Source organism: Brachyhypopomus gauderio, unplaced genomic scaffold (assembly GCF_052324685.1).
Source record: "Brachyhypopomus gauderio isolate BG-103 unplaced genomic scaffold, BGAUD_0.2 sc278, whole genome shotgun sequence".
Lineage (NCBI taxonomy): Eukaryota > Metazoa > Chordata > Actinopteri > Gymnotiformes > Hypopomidae > Brachyhypopomus > Brachyhypopomus gauderio.
The window spans coordinates 41,466-53,491 of record NW_027507099.1 but is presented as its reverse complement, the minus strand read 5'-3'; the positions used below and the strand labels follow the sequence as shown (position 1 = coordinate 53,491).

General features: G+C 41.6%; 12 non-coding genes across 12 annotated transcripts; 7 read left to right on the top strand and 5 right to left on the bottom strand.

Moving 5' to 3' along the window:
• The first annotated feature begins 343 nt into the window (after positions 1-343).
• On the top strand, positions 344-417 carry trnan-guu (transfer RNA asparagine (anticodon GUU)). Its single transcript has one exon. It is a non-coding gene; the product is annotated as a tRNA-Asn (tRNA).
• Positions 418-506: 89 nt separating this feature from the next.
• Positions 507-579, bottom strand: trnak-cuu (transfer RNA lysine (anticodon CUU)). The gene has a single exon. It is a non-coding gene; the product is annotated as a tRNA-Lys (tRNA).
• Positions 580-3,123: 2,544 nt separating this feature from the next.
• trnan-guu (transfer RNA asparagine (anticodon GUU)) lies at positions 3,124-3,197 on the top strand. Its single transcript has one exon. It is a non-coding gene; the product is annotated as a tRNA-Asn (tRNA).
• Positions 3,198-3,286: 89 nt separating this feature from the next.
• On the bottom strand, positions 3,287-3,359 carry trnak-cuu (transfer RNA lysine (anticodon CUU)). The gene has a single exon. It is a non-coding gene; the product is annotated as a tRNA-Lys (tRNA).
• Positions 3,360-5,903: 2,544 nt separating this feature from the next.
• trnan-guu (transfer RNA asparagine (anticodon GUU)) lies at positions 5,904-5,977 on the top strand. Its single transcript has one exon. It is a non-coding gene; the product is annotated as a tRNA-Asn (tRNA).
• An 89-nt stretch (positions 5,978-6,066) lies between these two features.
• On the bottom strand, positions 6,067-6,139 carry trnak-cuu (transfer RNA lysine (anticodon CUU)). Its single transcript has one exon. It is a non-coding gene; the product is annotated as a tRNA-Lys (tRNA).
• Positions 6,140-7,277: 1,138 nt separating this feature from the next.
• trnan-guu (transfer RNA asparagine (anticodon GUU)) lies at positions 7,278-7,351 on the top strand. Its single transcript has one exon. It is a non-coding gene; the product is annotated as a tRNA-Asn (tRNA).
• A 1,312-nt stretch (positions 7,352-8,663) lies between these two features.
• trnan-guu (transfer RNA asparagine (anticodon GUU)) lies at positions 8,664-8,737 on the top strand. The gene has a single exon. It is a non-coding gene; the product is annotated as a tRNA-Asn (tRNA).
• An 89-nt stretch (positions 8,738-8,826) lies between these two features.
• trnak-cuu (transfer RNA lysine (anticodon CUU)) lies at positions 8,827-8,899 on the bottom strand. The gene has a single exon. It is a non-coding gene; the product is annotated as a tRNA-Lys (tRNA).
• A 1,154-nt stretch (positions 8,900-10,053) lies between these two features.
• Positions 10,054-10,127, top strand: trnan-guu (transfer RNA asparagine (anticodon GUU)). The gene has a single exon. It is a non-coding gene; the product is annotated as a tRNA-Asn (tRNA).
• A 1,312-nt stretch (positions 10,128-11,439) lies between these two features.
• On the top strand, positions 11,440-11,513 carry trnan-guu (transfer RNA asparagine (anticodon GUU)). The gene has a single exon. It is a non-coding gene; the product is annotated as a tRNA-Asn (tRNA).
• Positions 11,514-11,602: 89 nt separating this feature from the next.
• trnak-cuu (transfer RNA lysine (anticodon CUU)) lies at positions 11,603-11,675 on the bottom strand. Its single transcript has one exon. It is a non-coding gene; the product is annotated as a tRNA-Lys (tRNA).
• Between the last annotated feature and the right edge of the window lie 351 nt (positions 11,676-12,026).

The window sequence follows — 12,026 nt, the reverse complement described above, 5'->3', positions numbered from 1 at the left end:
GCGTCTTATCTAAGACGACATAACCCTGCAACTGAAGGCAAGGGAGCTACACTGTGTAAACTGGTGAAAATCATACACATTCCGATGACTGGTGGACAAAAGGATCAAAACTTTGACAGGAAAAGGGTCTACAAACTGACCTTTTGTTTGAAGACCTGGAGGTCTTGACAAGTGAGAAATTGAAGGAAGGGCGAATTTTAGACAAGCTAGCAGAAAAGTGTAAGTGACATTGATGTTGCATCCTTTATGCATTGGCTCATTTCATCAAAAGCCAGCAAACAGGAGGAATGTGCTTGTTGGGTTTTTCTTTTGAGGAAGAACTATGTAAGCACAGCAGCATCTGGTCTCTGTGGCGCAATCGGTTAGCGCGTTCGGCTGTTAACCGAAAGGATGGTGGTTCGAGCCCACTCAGGGACGATGTATGTTCCTTTCTCTTCTTTTTTAGACGTATTTTGTGCAAACAGATTAACTAAATTTCAACATTTCACTCAAACAAATCAGCCTCTCGCCCAACGTGGGGCTCGAACCCACGACCCTGAGATTAAGAGTCTCATGCTCTACCGACTGAGCTAGCCGGGCGATTTTTGTAGGACCCCAAAGGCACTTGCTGTCGCCACATGTTGACATGTTGAGCAGGACCTGAGCTATGTTTGTGGAATTTGTTCAGAAACTAAAGACCTTCACCCTTAAACATTCACTAAACCTGGTGCATGATCTCACATCCCAGAGATTGAGAATCTGGCAAACTAACAATCGAACTGGTCAGGTAACAGCAGCATTTGAAGTGGGGTCAAAAATGTACCATTAAAGGCACTTGACATCTCAGCTCAGTTTCGTTGCATAGCCTCTTTATAGTTGTTGAAAAAACGTTTTGTAGCGGAAGAAAACATTAATTTACTGGAAGACAATCTAGTGATCGCTCTTAATATCAAAGTAAAACATGTACTCTGTCCTGATAAAATTTTGAGCATGTGCATTTCACCTTGGGATTTAAAGTGTTTCCCTTTAGTCTGAGTACATCAGCTGAAGGCAGCTTAACTTCTTTTTTGGTTCTTGAAGTCTTTTTTTATTCTCATCCGAAAGGCATAGCCTATTCTGTTCCAGAAAACATTGGGGATTCCAATGTATCAATGACCTAGTTGGGAAAATAATTGCTGAACTCTGTAATGATCCTGATCTCAGCAGTACCAAGTGCCACAAAGGTCCACAAATCAGTTTACTCATGTATTTTATTGCCTATGGTTTGGTTTGTAAATGTGTGTTGGTGATATGGATGCATTCATGATAGCACATTTTCTGGACAAAATGCGTCTTGGAGCAGCTCCTGCAGTGCTTCCATCAAATCTGTTTTGAATAGGTTTTGGGTGCATTTTCACAAATAATTTCAAAAGCGTCTTATCTAAGAGGACATAACCCTGCAACTGAAGGCAAGGGAGCTACACTGTGTAAACTGGTGAAAATCATACACATTCCGATGACTGGTGGACAAAAGGATCAAAACTTTGACAGGAAAAGGGTCTACAAACTGACCTTTTGTTTGAAGACCTGCAGGTCTTGACAAGTGAGAAACTGAAGGAAGGGCGAATTTTAGACAAGCTAGCAGAAAAGTGTGAGTGACATTGATGTTGCATCCTTTATGCATTGGCTCATTTCATCAAAAGCCAGCAAACAGGAGGAATGTGCTTGTTGGGTTTTTCTTTATAGGAAGAACTATGTAAGCACAGCAGCATCTGGTCTCTGTGGCGCAATCGGTTTGCGCGTTCGGCTGTTAACCGAAAGGATGGTGGTTCGAGCCCACCCAGGGACGATGTATGTTCCTTTCTCTTCTTTTTTAGACGTATTTTGTGCAAACAGATTAACTAAATTTCAACATTTCACTCAAACAAATCAGCCTCTCGCCCAACATGGGGCTCGAACTCACGACCCTGAGATTAAGAGTCTCATGCTCTACCGACTGAGCTAGCCGGGCGATTTTTGTAGGACCCCAAAGGCACTTGCTGTCGCCACATGTTGACATGTTGAGCAGGACCTGAGCTATGTTTGTGGAATTTGTGCAGAAATTAAAGACCTTCACCCTTAAACATTCACTAAACCTGGTGCATGATCTCACATCCCAGAGATTGAGAATCTGGCAAACTAACAATCGAACTGGTCAGGTAACAGCAGCATTTGAAGTGGGGTCAAAAAGGTACCATTAAAGGCACTTGACATCCCAGCTCAGTTTCGTTGCATAGCCTCTTTATAGTTGTTGAAAAAACGTTTTGTAGCGGAAGAAAACATTAATTTACTGGAAGACAATCCATTGATCACTCTTAATATCAAAGTAAAACATGTACTCTGTCCTGATAAAATTTTGAGCATGTGCATTTCACCTTGGGATTTAAAGTGTTTCCCTTTAGTCTGAGTACATCAGCTGAAGGCAGCTTAACTTCTTTTTTGGTTCTTGAAGTCTTTTTTTATTCTCATCCGAAAGGCATAGCCTATTCTGTTCCAGAAAACATTGGGGATTCCAATGTATCAATGACCTAGTTGGGAAAATAATTGCTGAACTCTGTAATGATCCTGATCTCAGCAGTACCAAGTGCCACAAAGGTCCACAAATCAGTTTACTCATGTATTTTATTGCCTATGGTTTGGTTTGTAAATGTGTGTTGGTGATATGGATGCATTCATGATAGCACATTTCCTGGACAAAATGCGTCTTGGAGCAGCTCCTGCAGTGCTTCCATCAAATCTGTTTTGAATAGGTTTTGGGTGCATTTTCACAAATAATTTCAAAAGCGTCTTATCTAAGAGGACATAACCCTGCAACTGAAGGCAATGGAGCTACACTGTGTAAACTGGTGAAAATCATACACATTCCGATGACTGGTGGACAAAAGGATCAAAACTTTGACAGGAAAAGGGTCTACAAACTGACCTTTTGTTTGAAGACCTGGAGGTCTTGACAAGTGAGAAATTGAAGGAAGGGCGAATTTTAGACAAGCTAGCAGAAAAGTGTGAGTGACATTGATGTTGCATCCTTTATGCATTGGCTCATTTCATCAAAAGCCAGCAAACAGGAGGAATGTGCTTGTTGGGTTTTTCTTTTGAGGAAGAACTATGTAAGCACAGCAGCATCTGGTCTCTGTGGCGCAATCGGTTAGCGCGTTCGGCTGTTAACCGAAAGGATGGTGGTTCGAGCCCACTCAGGGACGATGTATGTTCCTTTCTCTTCTTTTTTAGACGTATTTTGTGCAAACAGATTAACTAAATTTCAACATTTCACTCAAACAAATCAGCCTCTCGCCCAACGTGGGGCTCGAACCCACGACCCTGAGATTAAGAGACTCATGCTCTACCGACTGAGCTAGCCGGGCGATTTTTGTAGGACCCCAAAGGCACTTGCTGTCGCCACATGTTGACATGTTGAGCAGGACCTGAGCTATGTTTGTGGAATTTGTGCAGAAATTAAAGACCTTCACCCTTAAACATTCACTAAACCTGGTGCATGATCTCACATCCCAGAGATTGAGAATCTGGCAAACTAACAATCGAACTGGTCAGGTAACAGCAGCATTTGAAGTGGGGTCAAAAAGGTACCATTAAAGGCACTTGACATCCCAGCTCAGTTTCGTTGCATAGCCTCTTTATAGTTGTTGAAAAAACGTTTTGTAGCGGAAGAAAACATTAATTTACTGGAAGACAATCCATTGATCACTCTTAATATCAAAGTAAAACATGTACTCTGTCCTGATAAAATTTTGAGCATGTGCATTTCACCTTGGGATTTAAAGTGTTTCCCTTTAGTCTGAGTACATCAGCTGAAGGCAGCTTAACTTCTTTTTTGGTTCTTGAAGTCTTTTTTTATTCTCATCCGAAAGGCATAGCCTATTCTGTTCCAGAAAACATTGGGGATTCCAATGTATCAATGACCTAGTTGGGAAAATAATTGCTGAACTCTGTAATGATCCTGATCTCAGCAGTACCAAGTGCCACAAAGGTCCACAAATCAGTTTACTCATGTATTTTATTGCCTATGGTTTGGTTTGTAAATGTGTGTTGGTGATATGGATGCATTCATGATAGCACATTTCCTGGACAAAATGCGTCTTGGAGCAGCTCCTGCAGTGCTTCCATCAAATCTGTTTTGAATAGGTTTTGGGTGCATTTTCACAAATAATTTCAAAAGCGTCTTATCTAAGAGGACATAACCCTGCAACTGAAGGCAAGGGAGCTACACTGTGTAAACTGGTGAAAATCATACACATTCCGATGACTGGTGGACAAAAGGATCAAAACTTTGACAGGAAAAGGGTCTACAAACTGACCTTTTGTTTGAAGACCTGCAGGTCTTGACAAGTGAGAAACTGAAGGAAGGGCGAATTTTAGACAAGCTAGCAGAAAAGTGTGAGTGACATTGATGTTGCATCCTTTATGCATTGGCTCATTTCATCAAAAGCCAGCAAACAGGAGGAATGTGCTTGTTGGGTTTTTCTTTATAGGAAGAACTATGTAACCACAGCAGCATCTGGTCTCTGTGGCGCAATCGGTTTGCGCGTTCGGCTGTTAACCGAAAGGATGGTGGTTCGAGCCCACCCAGGGACGATGTATGTTCCTTTCTCTTCTTTTTTAGACGTATTTTGTGCAAACAGATTAACTAAATTTCAACATTTCACTCAAACAAATCAGCCTCTCGCCCAACATGGGGCTCGAACTCACGACCCTGAGATTAAGAGTCTCATGCTCTACCGACTGAGCTAGCCGGGCGATTTTTGTAGGACCCCAAAGGCACTTGCTGTCGCCACATGTTGACATGTTGAGCAGGACCTGAGCTATGTTTGTGGAATTTGTGCAGAAATTAAAGACCTTCACCCTTAAACATTCACTAAACCTGGTGCATGATCTCACATCCCAGAGATTGAGAATCTGGCAAACTAACAATCGAACTGGTCAGGTAACAGCAGCATTTGAAGTGGGGTCAAAAAGGTACCATTAAAGGCACTTGACAACCCAGCTCAGTTTCGTTGCATAGCCTCTTTATAGTTGTTGAAAAAACGTTTTGTAGCGGAAGAAAACATTAATTTACTGGAAGACAATCCATTGATCACTCTTAATATCAAAGTAAAACATGTACTCTGTCCTGATAAAATTTTGAGCATGTGCATTTCACCTTGGGATTTAAAGTGTTTCCCTTTAGTCTGAGTACATCAGCTGAAGGCAGCTTAACTTCTTTTTTGGTTCTTGAAGTCTTTTTTTATTCTCATCCGAAAGGCATAGCCTATTCTGTTCCAGAAAACATTGGGGATTCCAATGTATCAATGACCTAGTTGGGAAAATAATTGCTGAACTCTGTAATGATCCTGATCTCAGCAGTACCAAGTGCCACAAAGGTCCACAAATCAGTTTACTCATGTATTTTATTGCCTATGGTTTGGTTTGTAAATGTGTGTTGGTGATATGGATGCATTCATGATAGCACATTTCCTGGACAAAATGCGTCTTGGAGCAGCTCCTGCAGTGCTTCCATCAAATCTGTTTTGAATAGGTTTTGGGTGCATTTTCATAAATAATTTCAAAAGCGTCTTATCTAAGAGGACATAACCCTGCAACTGAAGGCAAGGGAGCTACACTGTGTAAACTGGTGAAAATCATACACATTCCGATGACTGGTGGACAAAAGGATCAAAACTTTGACAGGAAAAGGGTCTACAAACTGACCTTTTGTTTGAAGACCTGGAGGTCTTGACAAGTGAGAAATTGAAGGAAGGGCGAATTTTAGACAAGCTAGCAGAAAAGTGTGAGTGACATTGATGTTGCATCCTTTATGCATTGGCTCATTTCATCAAAAGCCAGCAAACAGGAGGAATGTGCTTGTTGGGTTTTTCTTTTGAGGAAGAACTATGTAAGCACAGCAGCATCTGGTCTCTGTGGCGCAATCGGTTAGCGCGTTCGGCTGTTAACCGAAAGGATGGTGGTTCGAGCCCACCCAGGGACGATGTATGTTCCTTTCTCTTCTTTTTTAGACGTATTTTGTGCAAACAGATTAACTAAATTTCAACATTTCACTCAAACAAATCAGCCTCTCGCCCAACGTGGGGCTCGAACCCACGACCCTGAGATTAAGAGTCTCATGCTCTACCGACTGAGCTAGCCGGGCGATTTTTGTAGGACCCCAAAGGCACTTGCTGTCGCCACATGTTGACATGTTGAGCAGGACCTGAGCTATGTTTGTGGAATTTGTGCAGAAACTAAAGACCTTCACCCTTAAACATTCACTAAACCTGGTGCATGATCTCACATCCCAGAGATTGAGAATCTGGCAAACTAACAATCGAACTGGTCAGGTAACTGGTCAAAAAGGTACCATTAAAGGCACTTGACATCCCAGCTCAGTTTCGTTGCATAGCCTCTTTATAGTTGTTGAAAAAACGTTTTGTAGCGGAAGAAAACATTAATTTACTGGAAGACAATCCATTGATCACTCTTAATATCAAAGTAAAACATGTACTCTGTCCTGATAAAATTTTGAGCATGTGCATTTCACCTTGGGATTTAAAGTGTTTCCCTTTAGTCTGAGTACATCAGCTGAAGGCAGCTTAACTTCTTTTTTGGTTCTTGAAGTCTTTTTTTATTCTCATCCGAAAGGCATAGCCTATTCTGTTCCAGAAAACATTGGGGATTCCAATGTATCAATGACCTAGTTGGGAAAATAATTGCTGAACTCTGTAATGATCCTGATCTCAGCAGTACCAAGTGCCACAAAGGTCCACAAATCAGTTTACTCATGTATTTTATTGCCTATGGTTTGGTTTGTAAATGTGTGTTGGTGATATGGATGCATTCATGATAGCACATTTCCTGGACAAAATGCGTCTTGGAGCAGCTCCTGCAGTGCTTCCATCAAATCTGTTTTGAATAGGTTTTGGGTGCATTTTCATAAATAATTTCAAAAGCGTCTTATCTAAGAGGACATAACCCTGCAACTGAAGGCAAGGGAGCTACACTGTGTAAACTGGTGAAAATCATACACATTCCGATGACTGGTGGACAAAAGGATCAAAACTTTGACAGGAAAAGGGTCTACAAACTGACCTTTTGTTTGAAGACCTGGAGGTCTTGACAAGTGAGAAATTGAAGGAAGGGCGAATTTTAGACAAGCTAGCAGAAAAGTGTGAGTGACATTGATGTTGCATCCTTTATGCATTGGCTCATTTCATCAAAAGCCAGCAAACAGGAGGAATGTGCTTGTTGGGTTTTTCTTTTGAGGAAGAACTATGTAAGCACAGCAGCATCTGGTCTCTGTGGCGCAATCGGTTAGCGCGTTCGGCTGTTAACCGAAAGGATGGTGGTTCGAGCCCACCCAGGGACGATGTATGTTCCTTTCTCTTCTTTTTTAGACGTATTTTGTGCAAACAGATTAACTAAATTTCAACATTTCACTCAAACAAATCAGCCTCTCGCCCAACAGCTCGAACTCACGACCCTGAGATTAAGAGTCTCATGCTCTACCGACTGAGCTAGCCGGGCGATTTTTGTAGGACCCCAAAGGCACTTGCTGTCGCCACATGTTGACATGTTGAGCAGGACCTGAGCTATGTTTGTGGAATTTGTGCAGAAATTAAAGACCTTCACCCTTAAACATTCACTAAACCTGGTGCATGATCTCACATCCCAGAGATTGAGAATCTGGCAAACTAACAATCGAACTGGTCAGGTAACAGCAGCATTTGAAGTGGGGTCAAAAAGGTACCATTAAAGGCACTTGACATCCCAGCTCAGTTTCGTTGCATAGCCTCTTTATAGTTGTTGAAAAAACGTTTTGTAGCGGAAGAAAACATTAATTTACTGGAAGACAATCCATTGATCACTCTTAATATCAAAGTAAAACATGTACTCTGTCCTGATAAAATTTTGAGCATGTGCATTTCACCTTGGGATTTAAAGTGTTTCCCTTTAGTCTGAGTACATCAGCTGAAGGCAGCTTAACTTCTTTTTTGGTTCTTGAAGTCTTTTTTTATTCTCATCCGAAAGGCATAGCCTATTCTGTTCCAGAAAACATTGGGGATTCCAATGTATCAATGACCTAGTTGGGAAAATAATTGCTGAACTCTGTAATGATCCTGATCTCAGCAGTACCAAGTGCCACAAAGGTCCACAAATCAGTTTACTCATGTATTTTATTGCCTATGGTTTGGTTTGTAAATGTGTGTTGGTGATATGGATGCATTCATGATAGCACATTTCCTGGACAAAATGCGTCTTGGAGCAGCTCCTGCAGTGCTTCCATCAAATCTGTTTTGAATAGGTTTTGGGTGCATTTTCACAAATAATTTCAAAAGCGTCTTATCTAAGAGGACATAACCCTGCAACTGAAGGCAAGGGAGCTACACTGTGTAAACTGGTGAAAATCATACACATTCCGATGACTGGTGGACAAAAGGATCAAAACTTTGACAGGAAAAGGGTCTACAAACTGACCTTTTGTTTGAAGACCTGGAGGTCTTGACAAGTGAGAAATTGAAGGAAGGGCGAATTTTAGACAAGCTAGCAGAAAAGTGTGAGTGACATTGATGTTGCATCCTTTATGCATTGGCTCATTTCATCAAAAGCCAGCAAACAGGAGGAATGTGCTTGTTGGGTTTTTCTTTTGAGGAAGAACTATGTAAGCACAGCAGCATCTGGTCTCTGTGGCGCAATCGGTTAGCGCGTTCGGCTGTTAACCGAAAGGATGGTGGTTCGAGCCCACCCAGGGACGATGTATGTTCCTTTCTCTTCTTTTTTAGACGTATTTTGTGCAAACAGATTAACTAAATTTCAACATTTCACTCAAACAAATCAGCCTCTCGCCCAACGTGGGGCTCGAACCCACGACCCTGAGATTAAGAGTCTCATGCTCTACCGACTGAGCTAGCCGGGCGATTTTTGTAAGACCCCAAAGGCACTTGCTGTCGCCACATGTTGACATGTTGAGCAGGACCTGAGCTATGTTTGTGGAATTTGTGCAGAAATTAAAGACCTTCACCCTTAAACATTCACTAAACCTGGTGCATGATCTCACATCCCAGAGATTGAGAATCTGGCAAACTAACAATCGAACTGGTCAGGTAACAGCAGCATTTGAAGTGGGGTCAAAAAGGTACCATTAAAGGCACTTGACATCCCAGCTCAGTTTCGTTGCATAGCCTCTTTATAGTTGTTGAAAAAACGTTTTGTAGCGGAAGAAAACATTAATTTACTGGAAGACAATCCAGTGATCGCTCTTAATATCAAAGTAAAACATGTACTCTGTCCTGATAAAATTTTGAGCATGTGCATTTCACCTTGGGATTTAAAGTGTTTCCCTTTAGTCTGAGTACATCAGCTGAAGGCAGCTTAACTTCTTTTTTGGTTCTTGAAGTCTTTTTTTATTCTCATCCGAAAGGCATAGCCTATTCTGTTCCAGAAAACATTGGGGATTCCAATGTATCAATGACCTAGTTGGGAAAATAATTGCTGAACTCTGTAATGATCCTGATCTCAGCAGTACCAAGTGCCACAAAGGTCCACAAATCAGTTTACTCATGTATTTTATTGCCTATGGTTTGGTTTGTAAATGTGTGTTGGTGATATGGATGCATTCATGATAGCACATTTTCTGGACAAAATGCGTCTTGGAGCAGCTCCTGCAGTGCTTCCATCAAATCTGTTTTGAATAGGTTTTGGGTGCATTTTCACAAATAATTTCAAAAGCGTCTTATCTAAGACGACATAACCCTGCAACTGAAGGCAAGGGAGCTACACTGTGTAAACTGGTGAAAATCATACACATTCCGATGACTGGTGGACAAAAGGATCAAAACTTTGACAGGAAAAGGGTCTACAAACTGACCTTTTGTTTGAAGACCTGGAGGTCTTGACAAGTGAGAAATTGAAGGAAGGGCGAATTTTAGACAAGCTAGCAGAAAAGTGTGAGTGACATTGATGTTGCATCCTTTATGCATTGGCTCATTTCATCAAAAGCCAGCAAACAGGAGGAATGTGCTTGTTGGGTTTTTCTTTTGAGGAAGAACTATGTAAGCACAGCAGCATCTGGTCTCTGTGGCGCAATCGGTTAGCGCGTTCGGCTGTTAACCGAAAGGATGGTGGTTCGAGCCCACCCAGGGACGATGTATGTTCCTTTCTCTTCTTTTTTAGACGTATTTTGTGCAAACAGATTAACTAAATTTCAACATTTCACTCAAACAAATCAGCCTCTCGCCCAACAGCTCGAACTCACGACCCTGAGATTAAGAGTCTCATGCTCTACCGACTGAGCTAGCCGGGCAATTTTTGTAGGACCCCAAAGGCACTTGCTGTCGCCACATGTTGACATGTTGAGCAGGACCTGAGCTATGTTTGTGGAATTTGTGCAGAAATTAAAGACCTTCACCCTTAAACATTCACTAAACCTGGTGCATGATCTCACATCCCAGAGATTGAGAATCTGGCAAACTAACAATCGAACTGGTCAGGTAACAGCAGCATTTGAAGTGGGGTCAAAAAGGTACCATTAAAGGCACTTGACATCCCAGCTCAGTTTCGTTGCATAGCCTCTTTATAGTTGTTGAAAAAACGTTTTGTAGCGGAAGAAAACATTAATTTACTGGAAGACAATCCATTGATCACTCTTAATATCAAAGTAAAACATGTACTCTGTCCTGATAAAATTTTGAGCATGTGCATTTCACCTTGGGATTTAAAGTGTTTCCCTTTAGTCTGAGTACATCAGCTGAAGGCAGCTTAACTTCTTTTTTGGTTCTTGAAGTCTTTTTTTATTCTCATCCGAAAGGCATAGCCTATTCTGTTCCAGAAAACATTGGGGATTCCAATGTATCAATGACCTAGTTGGGAAAATAATTGCTGAACTCTGTAATGATCCTGATCTCAGCAGTACCAAGTGCCACAAAGGTCCACAAATCAGTTTACTCATGTATTTTATTGCCTATGGTTTGGTTTGTAAATGTGTGTTGGTGATATGGATGCATTCATGATAGCACATTTCCTGGACAAAATGCGTCTTGGAGCAGCTCCTGCAGTGCTTCCATCAAATCTGTTTTGAATAGGTTTTGGGTGCATTTTCATAAATAATTTCAAAAGCGTCTTATCTAAGAGGACATAACCCTGCAACTGAAGGCAAGGGAGCTACACTGTGTAAACTGGTGAAAATCATACACATTCCGATGACTGGTGGACAAAAGGATCAAAACTTTGACAGGAAAAGGGTCTACAAACTGACCTTTTGTTTGAAGACCTGGAGGTCTTGACAAGTGAGAAATTGAAGGAAGGGCGAATTTTAGACAAGCTAGCAGAAAAGTGTGAGTGACATTGATGTTGCATCCTTTATGCATTGGCTCATTTCATCAAAAGCCAGCAAACAGGAGGAATGTGCTTGTTGGGTTTTTCTTTTGAGGAAGAACTATGTAAGCACAGCAGCATCTGGTCTCTGTGGCGCAATCGGTTAGCGCGTTCGGCTGTTAACCGAAAGGATGGTGGTTCGAGCCCACCCAGGGACGATGTATGTTCCTTTCTCTTCTTTTTTAGACGTATTTTGTGCAAACAGATTAACTAAATTTCAACATTTCACTCAAACAAATCAGCCTCTCGCCCAACGTGGGGCTCGAACCCACGACCCTGAGATTAAGAGTCTCATGCTCTACCGACTGAGCTAGCCGGGCGATTTTTGTAGGACCCCAAAGGCACTTGCTGTCGCCACATGTTGACATGTTGAGCAGGACCTGAGCTATGTTTGTGGAATTTGTGCAGAAACTAAAGACCTTCACCCTTAAACATTCACTAAACCTGGTGCATGATCTCACATCCCAGAGATTGAGAATCTGGCAAACTAACAATCGAACTGGTCAGGTAACAGCAGCATTTGAAGTGGGGTCAAAAATGTACCATTAAAGGCACTTGACATCTCAGCTCAGTTTCGTTGCATAGCCTCTTTATAGTTGTTGAAAAAACGTTTTGTAGCGGAAGAAAACATTCATTTACTGGAAGACAATCTAGTGATCGCTCTTAATATC